We start from the raw sequence: 19131 nt of genomic DNA on the forward strand, positions 1-19131 counted from the left end.
GAGTCAAAAAGCAGTCACTTTATGTATGTGGGTCTGTGCCCAGGTAGATGCTCCATTATACTGTATATTACGTATATGATATTATTCTAATCTCCTATTATTCTAAACACCAGATTACCTTCTTTAATTATATGTATTGAAACTTTTAACTTTCAAAAAATATACAGTGTACAATTTATGAAGGAAAAAAAAAAACCCGGAACTTTGTGCTCCTGAGTGTCTTCCGCAGCCGTATAAAGAAAACCACCAAGCATTTCTAGACTGCCTTAAGCCAGACACCACCCTTCTAGGAGCCCATCTTTTATGATATTACGATCTCTTTCAAAAGAAAAGGTCGGGACAGGGGGCATAACTCTTCATTCTATTATCTTTGGTATTTTGTACCAGTCTGGGGTTTCTCAAGTCTGGAGACAAGAAGCACATATTCGGTTTAGACATTAAAAAAAAAAAGAAGAAGAAGAAGTTCTGAATGCCTTTGCAGTTTCTTCCTTGAGCTGTCTAGAGGGAACTATTTATTTTGCTTCTTTACCTTGCAAATAGCTAACGGCTTCCAGCCAGGGCTCAACCCAACCCTTTTGTGCCCTGCAGTCATCGCTGCATCTTTAAAAGAAAAGCGATCCGTTGGAATGCTCTGCGTGCACAAGCCTGTCGGACTCAGCGGGCCCCACCTGCTGAGCAGGTAAACCAGATCCTCCTACCGGCCTCTGCAGCCGCATTCCAGCCAGGCAAGCTCCCACTCTCTAATTGTTACCTGTCAAACAGGTCAACCAGGCACTTGGGTCTGGTCCAAACATGCGCATGTTCCCACGAAACCCTAACCCTGCCAACCTTTGACCTTTCTGTCGTTCCCAAGTTCCCCTGATGATTTCAACCAGGGCTGATGTAAATGTGAATGATGACTTTTTAACGGGCACACAGGTTCTTTTTTTCTCCCTCACTGTGGATGGTAAAACTGATCACACAGTTTGGGGTTTCTGGACTAGCACACTGGGGTCACTCAAGATGACCCCGGAAGGCATAAGGCTAGGGTAGCTAGGGCTTCTGAAATGAAATCCACTCGTGGAAATTGCAAGCTGTCCACACTGACCGATGGAGAGTTCCCTTGAGTGGATAGAATCGGAGGTGACTCACAGTTGGCAGATCCCCTTACTCTCCTCTCTGGCACTGACCGGGGCCGGTGGGCTCAGCCTCAAACCTACTTACAGGTAAGACCACGAGCAAGTCATGTGACCTGTGTGGGCCTCAGCATCGCCCCTCCTTTCCCCACCCCCTAGCAAAGAGAAGCAAGGGGAACTACACAGACTGGAAGGCCTATTCCAGCACCATTTCTGTTTTCTTTCCTTTCATTGCTGCCACTCAAAGTAGGGGGATCATGTAAGAGGAATGCTGACGCTTCTTCACCCTTGATATCTAGGGCTGAGTGGGGCGCTCAGCACTGCTGGAGGGACCCTGGCTGAGCTGAGGGCCCCTTTTCATTAGCTGCCCAGGTCTAAAGATTTCCCTCAAGTGTGGAAAAACCCTGGGCTCCTCTTCTGGAGACATCTGAATAGAACACAGAGAATCCATCTTAACCTCAGGTCCCCTTCTGTATCTCATCCAGTGAGTTCAATCATTTTTATTGGGATATGCGATTATTTTCTGTGTCTGGGTAGCATAGACTATCCGTTTTTATTCTACTGATGAGGAATACAGAATCCAAGCTACAGGCTCACTGAATCCAACCACTGCATTTTACAGATCAAGAGCCCCCAGGGAAGGGGTGTGAGTTGCCATAAATATCCTGCAAGGAGTCAGGCTCCTTGGGAGCTGGGGAACACTGTGGGCTCCCTAAATCGTTGCCAGAGCAGTGACATTGGAAGATGCTCCCAAAGGCTGCTCCAGTGAAGGAATTTCAAAACTCCAGGCCAAGAACCTGAGCTCTGGAGCAGGTTTCTGAGATGGGTGGTGCTGTCAGGCCAGTTTGCTGGGGGAGGGGTTTCTCCTCCTGGGATGGACAGGTTATTCTACAAAGAGCTCAGGATCACCGCTTGGAGAGCAGGAACTGGCACTTCCTGCTCGTTCATCCAGCTCAGACTTGTCCACCAGAGCCAAACTGTTGGGGCCGGGCTACAGGAGGGAAACTTCCTCGGGGCTGTGGGACGGTGGAGTCAGGCAGTCTGCAGGCCTGCTGAGCATCCTTCTCATGGGCTATTCACTCTAGGGAGAGCAAAGTGTAGAGCGCCTGGGCTCATGGAGAAGAAACTCAACCAGAAGCCTGCCTGGCTTGTTCTCTGGGATGCCATTAACTCACGAGGGCTGGCCTATGCTGTGGGGGGCCATAACCCCCCCACCAAGGGGCTGGATGTCCTGGAGAGGCCTTCAGAGGCCAAACTGGATAAACAGGCACTTCCTCTCATGAAGCCCCCTGGGAACATGGAGATCACAGTGTGGTTACTTTAAAACAGATATCAAACGGTATTTACACAACATACCTGATTAGCATTATTTTCTCATTATCAAACACAAAATCTTTGACAAACAATAAATTGTTCATAGCTATAAGCATCTATTCAATGCAAACATCCTAAATTTCATGCTCTTCCCTTGGTTCACTCCACCGCGCATTGGCTGTGGAGAAAGTTGCATTGGCTTTCCGAACCTCAACTTTCTTATCTGCAAAATGGGAACACTTGTCCTATTTTCCTCGAGGCACCATTTGTAGAATAAGTGAAATAAAGTTCCTGGCCTGCTGTGGGGCCTCAGCACACATACATTTAACATACATTTAACATCAACTATTTTGGTTGCTATTGTTGATTTTTAAAAAAGCTTATTAAAATAGTGATTCACATGACCCAGTTTCAGAATGGTATTCTGATGATTAAAAGTAACTTCAGAATAACTCAGGGTTCTTCATTCATTTTCTCCAACACTGTGGGGGAAGTGGTTCTGGTTCTTCACACAGCATGCTGCTGCTAAGTCGCTTCAATCGTGTCCGACTCTGTGAGACCCCATAGATGGCAGCCCACCAGGCTCCCCCATCCCTGGGATTCTCCAGGCAAGAACCCTGGAGTGGGTTGCCATTTCCTTCTCCAATGCATGAAAGTGAAAAGTGAAAGTGAAGTCGCTCAGTCGTGTCTGACTCTTCTCGATCCCATGGACTGCAGCCCACCAGGCTCCTCCGCCCATGGGATTCTCCAGGCAGGAGCACTGGAGTGGGGTGCCACTGCCACTGTTACTTATTCTTTGTTTTGTTGTTGTTTAGTCACTAAGTCGTGTCTGACTGTTTGCGACCCCATGGACTGTAGCCTCCCAAGTTCCTCAGTCCATGGGATTTTCCAGGCAAGAGTACTGGAGTGGGGTGCCATTTCCTTCTCCAGAGGATCTTCCCAACCCAGGGATCGATCCCGTGTCTCCTTCATTGCAGGCAGATTCTTTACCACTGAGCTACCGGGGAAGCCCTCTCTGTTCAAGTACTACATTAAATTCTAGGCTCCTTTCCCTGCCATTCCTCATACTTCTAAATGCCTCCATTTGCCATTTGTTGGTAAAGATTCAGGGGTTTAAAACAGATTTTAGCATCAAAGAATCCACAGCAAGATTAGAACAGGTAGGGGGCTTCTCAGGTGGTCCAGTGTTTAACAGTCCACCTTGCAGTGCAGGGGACGTGGTTCGATCCCTTGTTTGGGAAGATTTCACATGTTGCGGAGCAACCAGGTCCATATGCCACAACTACTGAGACCCCACCCTGCAAACTAGAGAGTTCATGGGCCACAGTGAAGGATCCCGCATGATGCAACGAAGGTCCTGCCTGCTGCAACTAAGACCCAATGCACCCAAATAAATATTTTAAAGAGAACATCAACAGACACAATGTGATTATGAGAAGAAAGTACCAGAGAAAAATATTCAAGGAAAAAAATAGCTGAAACTTACAAATGTGATAAAAGTCTGCACACCCAAGAAGCTCAAGGGGGAAAAAAAAGATTAGAACAGGCACTGTGAAGGAGAGGGTACTTTTGGATTATTGCTCGGGGGTCTTTTCCACCACACTCCCCCTCCACTGGCTCAGCTCATCAAATGACTGCATGGCAGTAGCTACGCTGTTGGTAACTGTCTCTCTCCAACCTTTCCTTTAGGTCACTGATTACAATGCAGGCTTTCAAAGAAAGAAGAGTCTAAAGACAGAGAGAATCCACTCATCAGCTAATTAACTCCCAAATCTTCAAGTGTTGACAGCTCTCTTCAAAGTCCTGGCTTTTCTAAAACAGGAATAGCCCAGGGCCACCCCAAACACACTCCCCACGGCCCGCCCCCAGCAAAAGTAACCTGGGCCCTGGGGATGGATGAGGATGGACCCATCGAGAGAGGCTTGCTGGACATTTGGCCTAGAGGTTGATAAGAAACTGTATCAGTCAAGCTTCTGCAAGGAACAGATGGTGTCCTCAACAAACAGTGGTTGAATCCTTGCTGACTAAACCCAGGATGTCCAATGAGTCACCAAATCCTGTCAACTCTACCTCCTAAATCTTACTTAAATCCATTGACCGCTTCACATCCTCACTGCTTTGTCTCCCCTTTAGAGCACTTGCGCTTTGCATTTGGATTAATGGAGCAGCCTCCTAACTGGTCTGCCAAGAATGGTTCACGGAGGCCTTTGATTTCTCTCTCCAGCCCCGCTCCTGGCCTCGCCCCCTCGGTGCTCCAGGGCACACTGCACACCTGCTGTTCCCTCTGCCTGGAACACGCTCCCTGCCCAGCCCTCCTCAGCCTTCAGGGACCTGCTTAAACACCCACTTCTACAGCAATGACTACGCTTCAGCAGCCTGTCTGTAGCCCCCTCCCAGGCCCTAAGCATCGCGATGACAGGCACGCCTTCCATATCAGTCCCCATGGCAGCCTGTTCAACACGCTGCTGTTCAGTGTGTGTGTGTGTTTTCTCGTTTAATCTGCATGACCGCCCTAGAACACACTCGGACCACATCTACTGAACAGATGGAGAGACCGAGGTTTCAAGGCGTGAAATAACTCACCTGTGGTCACCCAGCTAGGAGAGAGGCAGAATTTGTGTTTTAATCCAGGCCTACGTGTTTAGCTTCTACAAGAAGCTGCCCTGGGAATACTCTGTTCGCTCCAGTCAGGGGTCAAATAGTTTAGTTAATGAGGTTCTGAGTCAGTAATGAAGGGAATCAAGAGGTGCCAGCTCCCCTCAAATTCAAATTCAAGCAAACCTGTGACCTCTCAGAGGCAGGTGTGCAGCCCTCTGGGAGCAGCTGCTGTTTGAGATGGAACCATTTTTACCCTCAGACGTGTTTAAAAGACTCCTTTAGGGCCATATGCTGAAAAATGTCTTTATGATGGTTGAAAAAGAAGCTTGAATGCAGATGCACATTTTTGCTTTCCGCCTAGACCCTGAGCAGTAAGCAAGTTTTATGAAAGAATGAGGTCTGAAGGGGAGGTCTCCAAATGCAGAAATGTTGGGGGTGGCCTGGAGTGGCCTCAGGGAAGAGACAGCCCTGGGGACAGTGACAGTGGAAGAGCCCTGGGCGGGAGGTGCAGAGAGGATGCAGGAATGCAAACAGCCTCCAGAAACCCCCAGAGCTCCTGACCTCAGAGGAGAGACACTAAACTTGGTGCAAAGAAAACAAGACAGCCCCAGACAGGTGATGGTTAGAGAGAGAGCAGAGGGAGCTGGGATGGGGGAGTTTTAACCAGTTTGGAAAGGATACCGAGGGAATATGAAGCAAAGGCTTCCTAGGTCTCACCCAGGTACTCCTGAGAGGGCATCAGGATTGAATATCTGAGTTAAAAGTCATGAAAGACAGGAGGACATCAACTTCTGTGACCTCCTACCCTTGGAGAGAAGGAGAGTCAACAGTATTTGGCCAAGGACTTCTGTTAGAAGGGGCTTCCCCCGTGGCTCAGTCAGAAAAGAACCTGCCTGCAGTGTAGGAGATGTGGGTTTGATCCCTGGGTCAGGAATATCAGGGCATGGCAACCTACCCCAGTATTCTTGTCAGGAAAATCCCATGAACAAAGGAGCTTGGCAGGTTACAGTCCGTAGGGTGGCAAAGAGTCGGACACGACTAAAGCGGCTGAGCACACGTTTGGTTAAAAGTAAGTATGAACAGAAGCAGATGAGCTTCTGAGTGCAAAGGGAGCCACACCCAGTTGCTCCAGCTCCTTCCCTCCTGCCTCTTTGTCCCACAGCCATTGCCTGCCTGACCTCTGGTTCTGCTCAGGGGAGGTGAGCATTCAAGACCCTGAGCCATGGATTAAGATTATAAATTAGAGACTTACAGAATGCAGTTAGATGTGAGAGAAAAGAACATTTTTCTTCAACTAGCCATCCTAAGTCCTTTCCAAGACAAGCTAAGGTACAAAACAGTGAAATAAAATAAAACTTAATTTTGAAAGTAAAAAGGGAGGGTGGTGATGGTGTTTATAAAAATTCCTTGAGTATATGAATATAGAACTAGAATCCATCAAGTCATCAGTAGCACCCATTGGCTAGCTAAAGAAAAAACCATGGGGCTTCTCTGGTGGTCCAGTGACTGAGACTCCCAGCTCCCAGGGCAAGGGTCCCAGGTTTGATCCTTGGCCAGGGAACTAGATCGCAAACGCCATAACTAAAGATTCTGCAGGCTACAGCTAAGACCTAGCACATCAAAAAAAAAAAAAATCATGTCAGAAGGGGAAACAGTCTATTTTTATTGGGAATATGTTTGCTTTACAATGCTGTGTTAGTTTCTAATGTACAGCAAAGTGAATCAGCTATATATACACATGGATCCCCTCTTTTTTGGATTTCCTTCCAATTTAGGTCACCACAGAGTACTGACAGAGTTCCCTGTGCTGTACAGTAGCTGCTCATTAGTTATCAATAAAAGGGGAAACACTCTTTACAGGAAAAACGATGAGGATCTACAAAAATCAGTTCGTGCTTTAAGAGCGAGCATCATACAGGAACATGCGGGCCACATCCCCAAGTGGAAGGTATTGCTCCTGTTTATGGAAGCTATACATCCAAACTTGAATGTCAACAGACTAGGTGAATCAATTAGTGGCTGAATGAAGCAATTGAAATGCATCCAACTTCCTACTTGGAAAAGGCAATAATGTTTCATAATAATGAATGTTAATAACCTGTGATGGTATGTGATGCTGGCCAGTGTCAAAGAGAAGTGTTTTGTGTGTGTTTTTTTTTTTTAATAAACACATAGCCACACATACTGTCTCACACACACCCATAAGGGTTTGTGCAATTCAATTACTTTAACAGGAAGTCCCTCCATGGAAAAAGTAACAGGACCAAAGACCCATCTGTGTCCAAGGCAAATCAATGGTGATCTCAATGGGACCTTTGGAGAGAAATGAACCATATCATGGAGTTAATTGGCTAAAGCCAGTTACAGAGAAACGCTGGTCTAACTTCTCTGGGGAAGGAAATGTTACCCTGCCCAAGTTTTCATTAATACGTTTATAGAACACACTAAGAAAGTACAATTCTTAGGTTAGCAAAATTTCAAAGAGATTTTATAATTTCAAGCAGAAAAAAACATTCCTACTAGTCTGTTGCATATCCCTGAACTTGCCAAGGACTTTCTGAGATAAAGGAAATAGAAGAGACCATCAGTTCCCTCCAGTTTTTTATCTAATTGGGTAGACAGAAGAAAGACACATTAAAGCAACGGGTAAGTGAAGGAAGTTTGGGGAAGTTGTGTTGCCTGGGGACGCAGAGGCAGCAGAAGAGTATGTGCCACGGGACTAGCCAGACGGGTTCCATAAAGTAAGTGAATCTCAAAATACTACTTGGACTTGACATATCCCAGTTCTGACCAGGATGTCCCAGTAAACCATCATGAGGACACTTGCTGAGTATCTCCAGGGCTTATTACATTGTAGGACTTCCAATATGCAAGGTACTTTATGGGTGTCATCCCACTTAATTCTCACACAGCCACCAAAGGCAGGTTCAAACACCATCCCAGTTTTTCAGATGAGGAAATGGAAGCACAGAGAGGATGATCACCCGCCCGAAGTGACAGAACTAGTAAGGAGCCTGCAATATGAAGCACTGCTCTCTACTAGCTGGACAGCAAATGCTCAATAAATAAGGAGGCTTCTGGTCAAGCAGGAAAACTATCACAAGTGTTAGGTTTAACCTCAAGATTTCCGCTAAAGTAACAACTGCTTTAAAACACGAAATTTAGCTTGGAAGTCTCATGGATATCAGTGCATCACACAACATAGCTATTGTACAAAGGGTTTTCCATGTTCTGCTACCACTCAGGATATTTGCCAGTTAAATATTGAAGTTTTCTCTAAACATTCCATTCAGCTTACAATGCTGATTATAAAAAGCAGAGTTCCAGCAAAATTTCATTCTTTACCAAACCAGGACATCTGATTCTGCCTGGTTTTGTCAACAGAGGTTAGGCTTAACACATACAGCCTGGTTTCTTGAGCCAGATTTAGTGTTTGCTTCTTTTGAACTCATAAGAGGTTCAGCTAAGATCAACAGAATTGAAAGTCTTACCCAAAGGCATTTTGGAACAAACCAAGACTTATATATTCACTGAGATTTCATTCAGGGCGATCTAATGGTCCCTGCTGGAGACCTCTTCACTTGTTAAAATTTAACCTGATAAGGAATTCCCTGGCAGTCCGGTGGTTAGGATTCACCCTTTCACTGCTGAGGGCCCGGGTTCAATCCCTGACCAAGGAACTAAGATCCTGTAAGCCTCATGTAATGGCAAAGGAAAAAAAAAAAAACAAACAAACCCAACCTGATACAGTATAGGGATTAAATGACACCGAGATCCCAAGATTCCTAACTCTTTCAGAGGCATTAGGGGTATATTGGGTTGTTTACTTATAGCCACTTACACATATGACTTGGCAACATTATTAAAGTCAATGTATTACGAATCCCTTGGATTTTTCTTTTTGGTGTGTATTGGTGTGAAAGTACCCATCATGTAAAAACACATGAGCAATGAGACATGAGGGGCTTCCCTGGTGGTTCAGTGATAATCTGTCTGCCAAGCTGAAGATGTGGGTTCCATCTCTGGGTCAGGAAGTTTCCCTGGAGTATAAAATGTCAACCAACTCCAGTATTCTTGCCTCGTAAATCTCATGGACAGAGGAGCCTCTCGGGCTACAGTCCATGGGGTCAAAAAGAGTCAGACAATAAGACCTGAAGGATACAGCTAATAGATCAGAGGGGATGCTTGTCTCAGATAAACTCTCACACAGGCCACACAAGGAGACATTCACAAGGATGGATCCTGCAGTGTGAGGGTGCTGGGGAGCTGGGAGAAATGTGGGTGAATATCACTAGGGGTGTGGATGGGAAAAATGTGGTGGAAGCGGACTGGCAGCCTCTGCAGGAGTTAGGAACACCAGACAGGATGTACCCAAAGCAATATGGTAGCAGTAAAAGTGTTAGTTGCTCAGTTGTGCCTGACTCTTTGCAACCCCGTGGACTGTGGCCCGCCAGGCTCCTCCTCTGTTGGTGGGATTCTCCAGGCAAGAACACTGGAGTGGATCGCCATTCCCTTCTCCAGAAGATCTTCCCGACCCAGGGATTGAACCCGGGTCTCCTGCATTGCAGGCAGATTCTTTACTATCTGAGCTACAGAGAAGATCCAAAGCAACATGGATGGAGTGAAAAAATTAACAGTCAGAATGAGTGAAGAGCACAATACATATATATAAAACAAAAGTATGGTGTAAAAACCAGTGAAACACGTTTTTACAAAAATGTACATAAAATGCAAATATTGTATATATATCCAGTGTATTAGGATGGTTGTCTGTAGTGGGGGACCCATTCCAGTATTCTTGCCTGGAGAATCCCAGGGACAGAGGAGCCTGGTGGGCTGCCGTCTATGGGGTCTCGCAGAGTCGGACACAACTGAAGGGACTTAGCAGCAGCAGCAGCAGCTGTGGCAGTGGGGAGACGCCTAGACAAGAGGGCCTTGCCTGGGCCAACGAAGGCAATGTGCTTGAATTGATGGATCTGACAAACTCAACTCTGCATCTGAGGTCCAGAAAGGTCTAGCACAGACAGACATTCAGCCCAACAAGTTTTCATCACAGGTGCTTAGCCCCATGGCTCCTGAACGAGGTGTTTAAAGAGTGAGGTTAATGATTGCCAGGTGGGTTTCTTAAGCTCCTCGGATGTGCTTGGATGCTCCTTAGGCCAGAGACTCTCAACCTTGGCTGCACCTGAAAGACAGCTGGGGCAAAGTAAAAACATCCCATTGCTGGGACTCAACCCAGAGATTCTTTTTAAGAAAACTGGTGAGGCCCAGGCATCAGTATTTTTCCAGAGCTTCTCAGGTGATTTTTACTGGGCATCCAGGATTGAGAACTGTTACATTAGGTTTTTGCATTTTTTATTCTAGTTGCAAATATTGCATTCTTTGGCATTTGAGGAAAAAAAAACCCCACAAAATCAGAGTATTTTCCTTTTGCCAAATATAAATTCACTGATTAGCGGAGAGGACCAAAGATAGTACAATATATCTACTCACTGGATCATACAATTCAAGCTTTCAGCTGAGCCCCATGTATGTCGGTGGGCACTCCATAATTCTGTACTTAGTTGCTCAGTCGCGTCTGACTCTTTGCGACCCCACAGACTATAGCCAGTCTCTGTCCATGGGGATTCTCCAGGCAAGAATACTGGAGTCGGTTGCCATGCCCTCCCCCGGGGGATCTTCCCAATCCAGGGATCCAACCCATGTCTCCTTCATTGCAGGCAGATTCTTTACCATCTGAGCCACCAGGGAAGCTCCCCCAAAGTCATACCTTTCCTGACCGGGATTCGGATCCTGGCTGCAGCAGTGGAAGTTCTGAGTCCTAGCCACTAGACCTGTGTCCACAGTGTAGCTTATGCAGACGGAGCCCCTTGGAGCTGATCAGCGCATGACCTGTTCTGTGCACACGGCAGAGTTCCAGTCCCACCCCATGTGCTGGGCCATGTCTTGGTGACAAGATGACGTGGTCACGGGCCCGGTGGAACACCTATACTTCAGGGAAGGTGGACACACACAAGGTTTCCATGAGGTGTGACTGTGCTAGGGTGGGAGGGGCACTTCAGGAACTCAGGTCAGGGCCCCTCACTCAGTCCAGGGGTCAGGCAGGACTTGCTAGAAGAAATGAAACTTGAGCCCAAACCCAAGAATAAGAATGTAGGGAGGTCTGGAGGTGTAGTAGAAGGAGGGTGCTGTCCACCCAGAAAGAACATCCCAGAAAGGGCAGAGAAATTTTACCATGCTCATAACAGAGCTGAAAGAAACTCAGAAGAGGTGTGATGGGCAGGGTTAAGAAATCTGGACTTCAGGACTTCCCTGGTGGCTCAGAATCTGCCTGCCAATGCAGGAGACACGAGTTCGATCCCTGGTCCAGGAAGATTCCCATATGCTGTGGAACAGCTAAAGCCCCTGTAACCACAGCTTTTGAGCCTGTGTCCTAGAGCCCAGGCTCCACAACCAGAGAAGCCATGGCAACAAGAAGCACATGCACCAGAAGTAGAGAGCAACCTCTGCTTCCTGAAACTATAGAAAAACCCACTCAGCCATGAAGACCCAACACAGCCAATAAATTAATAAAAATTACTTTTAAAAAAAGAAAGAAAAAAATGCAGACTTCAAAGGAAGGCAAAGTCTAGTTACAAAGGATGCTGCAGGTCAACTTAAGAAGTCTAGCTTTAAGATATGGGCAATGGCGAAGGAGCTCATCAAATATGAGCATTCTGGCAACAAGTGGAGTTGAGGCTGCAGAGAGTATGGAGGATGCTCAAAGGATTCTGTGCTGATGGGAGCGGCTGGTTGAGGGTGGCCTGGGGAAGGAGGGACATGTATGAAAGATGAACAGACATGTATGAAAGATGTCCAGGAGAGACAGAATGTGGAGAGTGCCTGAGGGCGTGGAGGTGCCATCCACTGAGGTCAGGCATGAAGCAGAGGGGTCAGGAAGATGACACCTTGAATGTGTTGGCTTTGGGGGATTAGTCTTACAGGTTGAGTTCCTGGGAGGCAGGCTCTGAGACAGTTTAGTGAGCAGGATAGTTTTGCAGGTGTGCTTTTGATGGCTACGTCACAGATGGGAGGGGAAGAAGACAGCAACAGACAGAGGGAAAGATGGAGATGCAGGACCCACCTATGGACACGCCTGTGGCCGTGGCAGGTTATACTCTCCCAAGATGGATGCACCGACTTGCACCCCAGTCTGCGTGTTCTTCTTACAGTGTGACGCTGATGCTCCTCCGTGGAGAGGTGGGGTCCACACTCCATACTCTTGAACCTGGGTGGACTCCTGTAACTGCTCAATCAGAGTGATGTTACATGGCTTTGGAGGCTAGGTCATAAAAGGCAATATGGCTTCTTCCACTTCTTCTCTTGGGGTATGTACTTTGGGAGTCACCAAGTAAGAAGCCTGGCTCCCCTGGTGCCTTTGTACCCGAGAGGGCACATGGAGAGATCGTATGGAGAACGAGATGCCCAGGAAGCCAGGGGTTCCGGCCCCCAGCAGTGTGAGTGTGCACAGTCCACATGCCAGACACGTGCATGAGGCAGTGAACTTTGCAATGTGTCCAGGCCCAACTCCAAGTCAGACCAGCAGACTGAGTAGGGAAGAGACGAATGACCTCTGTCCACTCCTCTACCTGGAACCTGGCCCAGATGCATCAGCAAAGTGAATGTCGTCGTTTGAAGCCATATTCCGTTCTGCGGTGGTTTGTGATGCAGCAAGAGATAAATGGCACATCAGCTCACCCCTCTGGGAGTCCCAGAACATGGATGGCCTTTCAGAGCTGTTCCAAATAGGGCCAGAAGGCTGAGCCTTTATATTCCCGCTCTAAGCAGTGATTGGACGAGGCCTCCTCAAGAAGCTACATGAACTTGGACAAGGAGGTTCTCTCCAGCTGAGGCCATCCTGGAAGGGGCTGACAGCTGACAGCTGGAGGCAGATGGCATTCCCTGCCACTGGAGCAGAAAGGCCTTCCCGGAAGGGAGTTCTAGGCGGCGTGCCCGGTGATGGCTGCAGTGAAAGGAACAGAAGCCACTTCCATGGTGGGCAGTTGGCCGTTCCAGTTTGGAGCTTGGAAGTGCTCAGTATTGGGGGATATCAGCCTATGACACAGTGCCCCATCCTGTGGTGTGAGACCTGGGGGACGGCCTGCACTGAGTCATCAGAATGCAGCACCTCCCCCGGGCAGAATCAGGAGTCTGGGTCATCATCAGGCTCCCTCAGCCCAGCCTCCTGCCCACTAACATCGAGAGGCTCTGGATGAAGATGAGGTCAAACCACCAGGCAGCAGCTGAGGTGCCCAGGGAGACTCCTGAGGGTGAAATGAGAGCCCTGGATCACGGCAGAAGAGGCTGCGAAGGAGATGGGCTGAGGAAGGAATCGGGGGCACAAGGGGTTTCTGGTGGGAGTGGTCACTAGAGGCAGATTCAGACTGAGTCCAAGTAGGATGAGAACACCTAGCACCCCCAAATTCACAGTCATTCACAGAGTGACTGTGAATGATATGAAACAGCCCTGGTGGTGTTCATCCTTGGCTGCTTCTCAGCTGAGGCTCCTGGAGCAGAGGAAGGAACTAGAACGCAGAAGGACCCAGGAAGACCAGATGGAGTTGTCTTGAAGTGAGCCCTCCGCTCAGAGCAAAAGAAAAGGACTGATGAGACCAAGGCAAGGAAGAGTAAGTCAGGACGACATAAATGAGTGAGAAGCTAAAAGGAAAAGAAACTACCTACCAGGGAGCCTAGGGCCCGGCTGAAGGAGCAAAACTCAGCCCAATGTTCACTCAACAAGAACCATCCGGTCTGTACAACCCACACGAGGCAACAGAGGGGAGGCAGTCCATCGGATAGTCTTAATAGTCGCTGTCACAGCCACGAGAGCAAATGCGTTTGGAATCAATGGATTTGGATTTGGTTCCCAGCACCACAGAGGAGTATCTCCTTGGAAAGCATTTCAATTTTCTTTTTTTTTAAATTTATTTATTTATTGTTAGTTGCACTGGGTCTTCACTGCTGCACTGAGGCTTTCCCTAGTTGCAGTAAGCTGAGGCTACTCCTCGTTGCCATGCTCGGGCTTCTCATTGCCGTGGCTTCTCTTGTTGCAGAGCGCAGGCTCTAGAGCACAGGCTCAGTAGTTGGGGCACACAGGCTCTTGTTGCTGCAAGGATGTGGGATCTTCCCGGACCAGGGATCGAATCTGTGTCCCCTGCATTAGCAAGCAGATTTCTATTCACTGTACCACCAAGGAAGTCCCCATTTCAGTTTTCTAAGCATCCATTTCCTTATCTGTAAAATGAGATAATAGTGCCTCATTTGCTGCTTTGCTGCAAGGACCGTACCTCATTCATTCATTTATTCAATGAGTATTTAATCATGAGCCAGACATAATGCAAGATATGGTGATACAAGAGCAAACAGCACAGACACGGCCCTTCACCTCCTGGAGATAAACATTAAATAGATTATAACATGAACGACACCTATACAATTGCTAGAAGGGAGAAGAAAGATGAAGCATGTTAGATACTAAATATGTAATACCTGGGACATAGTAGGTGCTGAAGAAATGATATTTCTGGGAAGATATTTACAGGGATCACACACAGCAAAATTGTGAAAAGAGATATTTTACATTCAGTATCCACAGTTTTCCTGTTTCTGCTGTTTCCCTCTCCTGAGGAACTCTGGTATTTCAAGTTTTTCATATCAAAGTTAGTACTTATCTGGCACCATTAAATAGCTCCAGGAAGAAGCCAGCAGAATTGGGGGAGAGGGGGCATTGTTTCAGGGTCTTCAGAACTGCTCTTTGTGGCAACAACCTCTGAGAACACTGGTAGCTTACACTGTCATTCACAACGTCCACTCACTCTTGAATTTCTTACACATAAAAACAAAGGTTTGAAAAGCATTTTCTCCTCAGGATTCATTTATTAGAAGCAGCATAAAGGTGCTTTCTTGTGAGGGTAAGCTGCATAGTATCTTGGCACCTCTTTTGTTTTTAAAAAATTTTGGAACAACAAGGACACAAAGCTGACTCACTTGGAAGTAAAGGTTGCCAGCAGGAATGAGGAGTCAGTAGGAGAGGCGTCTTACAACCGGTAACAACACTGTCGGGACAGCGTGTTCATATCCAGCAGGGCTTGTGACGCTGCACGACTCCTGACACGTACCTGCAATAGAGCGGCTCACCTGAGCGCGGGAACTGGGGCTGGACCCAAGCCGGGCATTTCCCAAAGCCTGGCCCACCACAGCGCGCTTCTCCACGAGAAGAAGAAACCAGAAGGGGGCCACAGTGTCGGGGGGGGGTGGGGGGACACAGCTGGGAGGGGCCAGCCCCAGGCTTCCGCCTTTCATCTCAACCAATGTTCGGTGGGCAGCCCCCAGGCCCACATACACACAGGTGTTGAGTCAGGGCCCAGTGACCAGGCTCAGAGGGAAACAGGGAAGCAGCAGCTAAAGGAAGCCTGGGCCTGGGAAAATGCTGCTGAGGCCAGGCCTGGGAACAAAGGCGGGCAGGTTAGTACAGCTGCGGGTGCTCTGCCAGAAGCATGTCGTGCAGGTGAGAGAGAGACTGAGTGTGTGTGTGTGAGAGAGAGAGACAGAGAGGGAAAGTATGAGTGCGTGTGAATGTGTGGATGTGTGAGTGTTACGTGAGCTGGTGTGTGTTTTTGCACATAGGCAGCAAGCGTGTCATCAGCCAGAATGTGTTCAAGGGTGTATGTGTCTGGGGGCACGTGAGAATGTAGGTTGTGTGTCAAATGTCTGAGACTGTGTGTGAGAGAGAGAGAGAGAAAAAGTGAGAGAGAGAGGTTGCTTGTATGAAGAGCCCACCTGAAGGTGTTTAGAGATAAAGCAGCTTTAGCTGCCCTGGGTTTCAACTCTGAGGCACGCCCGCTCCTGATGAGCGAGCACACAATTGTTCTGAATTCTCATTACGGGAAAATCTGAAGGAGCAGAGTCCCAGAGTTCCCTGAGCCACTTATCCCTGGGAGTGAAATTCCTACGCACCAGCGGGTATCATGTAGAGTCTTTCCCAATTAGCAATCATAACACCTGAAGCTTTGAACGGTTGTTGTATGTTTATCTTTCTCTTCAAGCTCACTCTGCTGGCTCTCATAACCAAGTTCAGACAACCTTCTGTCTGCCAGCCACAAAGACAACACCCACAGCCCCCACCCCAGACGGAGATCGGAGTCATTTCCATGATCGCTGTGTGTGTTCTGCTGCCTTTTTATTTAATTGTGCTTTATGGCGTGCCTGTTTCCATCAAGGATTTGCGCGGGCTTACAATATTAAAAAACACACATCCAACAGAAATGTTTCAGAAACACACAAAACTCGGAACAAAACTCAAGCCACAGGAAGGGAAAGATGTTCCAACGTGGGCGTTCCATGACTTAATTTTTCACGTGTGGTAAAACAGAGTCATGAGAAGTGCAATACTGAGTAATAGGAAGGTGTCTTTAGGAGTTTTACTCTGTCTGGATTTTAATTATTGTGCTGTTTGCTTAAATTCTCCAGGTCTCACTCTTCCCATCACTAAAAACAGGGACAACAGCCCTACCTCATAGGATGGAGAACAAAGTAAGATAAGGTACACTAAGTGCTTAATACACTGCCTGGCACACAGCAAGCAATATGTTTAGCAGTCCTGTTGTCATTTTCTTTTTTAAAATTCTTTTTATTGCGGTAAAGGTCATATAAAGTATACTATTTTAACCATTTTTAACTGTATGGTTCAGAGGCGCTAAGTACATTCCCCTTGTTATGCAGCTCTCACTGTCATCTGTCTCCTGAATTTTTCACTTTCTTAAACTGAAACTATGTCCCCATTAAACACGGACTCCCCATTTCCCCTCCATCTCCCACACACCCCACTTCTGGCATTTACCAATGCACTTTCTGACTCTATGAATCTCACTACTCTAGGTACCTCGTATAAGTGGAATCCATGTTGTTGTCATGTTCACTGACATTGTAGGATTTCACTCACACCCTAGTTGCATCTCTCTTAGGCTGCATGCACAGATCGAGGGGAGACTTTCCGCTCTCTGGTCTGATGCAAAGAGCAATGAGGTGAATGTACCCTGCACTCCTGGCATTCAGAGCCCAGGAGTGGGCGCTGCACATGGCCCGCTGTCACCCACGGCAGCGAGGTTCTTCAGGCTGCATGGGAGACTGCATGACTCAGTATTTCTTTCATTTCCTTTTACAGTTTTGGTTTTGTTTGCAAGCGCTGTTGGACATTTGCATGAGCTGTTTGGCCTGTGGGCTCTGTGATCACCAAGCATGGAGCTAAGCTGAGCTGCAGAGAAGCCGTGTGCTCAGCTGCAGGTCAGGCTGCACTGAGACCATGCCAGGGCTGTGGAGGACCACAGGCCCCCCTGGGGCAGCCGGGCTCAGAGACTGCTGCTGGCCTATTTGATGGACAGGGCCAATAGCTGAAACACCTCCATGTGGGTTCTCCACTCAACCCAAGATACCTAGACGCAGGATGCATCCACTCTTCATGTCTCCAGCGGGCAGGTGAGAGGGGCTCCATGCTCTCCTCAAACAGCAGTCAATGCTCAAGAGAATCCCACTGAGCCCTCTTCCCAGCTTTCCCTCGGCATGGGCTCAGTTTCCCAGGCTCCTGAGGAGTGCACCATCTGGTCAGGAATGTGCTTGGAACTTAGCTCAAGAGCCATCAACCTCATCTTGCCTAGTATTTGTTTTCCATGTAGATGTCTATCTTCCATCCTCTCCCTCCACTCATCAAAGTGGGTTCAAAGGCTGCAGTGTTTCATAATTTATTTCTGCATCTCCCTTCTCATCTGTCAGCCCAGGTCTACTTGGTGCTTACCACCTAAGTGCCTTATAAATATTATATTTATAAATATTTGTAAATAGGTGTTACATAAGTATTGTTGGGTCAGAGCATGAAAGTAAGCGAACAAAGGAATAAAGCATTTCACAGAATGAGAAAGATGTTGAGGCAAACATAAACCCTGGCGCCCATTTGATGAAGCACCTACATATAATAACAGTCAAGGAGACAGAGGTGGCAGCTCCCTGGGAGGTGATGAAACTCAGCAGCAGGACCGGAGTGCAGGTGTCCCGCTCGTGCTGGACCCCGTGCTGCTTCTCAGTTCGTCTCGGTCTTCATCTACCACTCTTCTCCAGGAGTCTCCCTGGGTCTCTGTCAGCTCCTCCTCTCGCTGAATCACTAGTTCATTAACCAGGGTACAACTCAGCCCCACTGCTCATTGCAAACCAAATCGATAAATATTGATTGAGTGCCTACTATGTCGACAGCCAGGTGAGAACGAGCCAAGGCAGGAAGCACAGAATAGAGAAGCTGTGTGCAGCTTATCTACCTTATTGATGGTCAGTCTGACACCCAGGTCACGTCCATAGCATAGTCCAAGAAGGCAGCAGACATGTGCGGGCTTTCAGCGGGGAAAGATAAGGGGGTGGGGGAGGGTCTCTAGGGGCTCCAGAGAAAGCCTCTTTCTCCCTCAGGCAAGAGGGAGAGGAGAATGTTGTGTAAATAATGAGTGCATACTACACCCTGTTCATGTACAAGAATTCCAAGAATGATTAAACTCGACTGTGGCTCTAGGATAAACAGAAATTTAAGGCTGCTTAGTGTACTTTGTCTCTCTCTGTTGCACATGTACTCACAGTCTCTCTCTGTTGCACATGTACTCACACACACACATGCACACACACACACACACTATGTACATCTGCTACCTTATAACTGGTTCATAAGGAATGCAGTTTAGTCTGATGGAAAGGTAACAGTTCAGTTCAGTTCAGTCACTCAGTCGTGTCTGACTCTTTGCGACCCCATGAATTGCAGCACACCAGGCCTCCCTGTCCATCACCAACTTCCAGAGTTCACTCAAACTCATGTCCATCGAGTTGGTGATGCTATCCAGCCATCTCATCCTCTCTTGTCCCTTTCTCCTCCTACTCCCAATCCCTCCCAGCATCAGAGTCTTTTCCAATGAGTCAACTCTTCGCATGAGGTGGCCAAAGTACTGGAGTTTCAGCTTTAGCATCATTCCTTCCAAAGAACACCCAGGACTGATCTCCTTTAGAATGGACTGGTTGGATCTCCTTGCAGTCCAAG

At 47.6% G+C, this 19131-nt stretch overlaps 1 long non-coding RNA gene across 1 annotated transcript; it reads right to left on the reverse strand.

Moving 5' to 3' along the window:
• Positions 1-4518: 4518 nt before the first annotated feature.
• On the reverse strand, positions 4519-18856 carry LOC147359139 (uncharacterized). The gene is made up of 3 exons (XR_015140558.1): positions 15409-18856; positions 15054-15184; positions 4519-14300 (listed from the first exon to the last, which is right to left on the reverse strand). It is a non-coding gene; the product is annotated as an uncharacterized LOC147359139 (long non-coding RNA).
• Positions 18857-19131: the final 275 nt, after the last annotated feature.

The sequence above is a fragment of the Bos grunniens genome, chromosome 14 (genome assembly GCF_055505025.1).
Source record: "Bos grunniens cultivar Pamir isolate PY7600 chromosome 14, Bosgru_T2T1.0, whole genome shotgun sequence".
Lineage (NCBI taxonomy): Eukaryota > Metazoa > Chordata > Mammalia > Artiodactyla > Bovidae > Bos > Bos grunniens.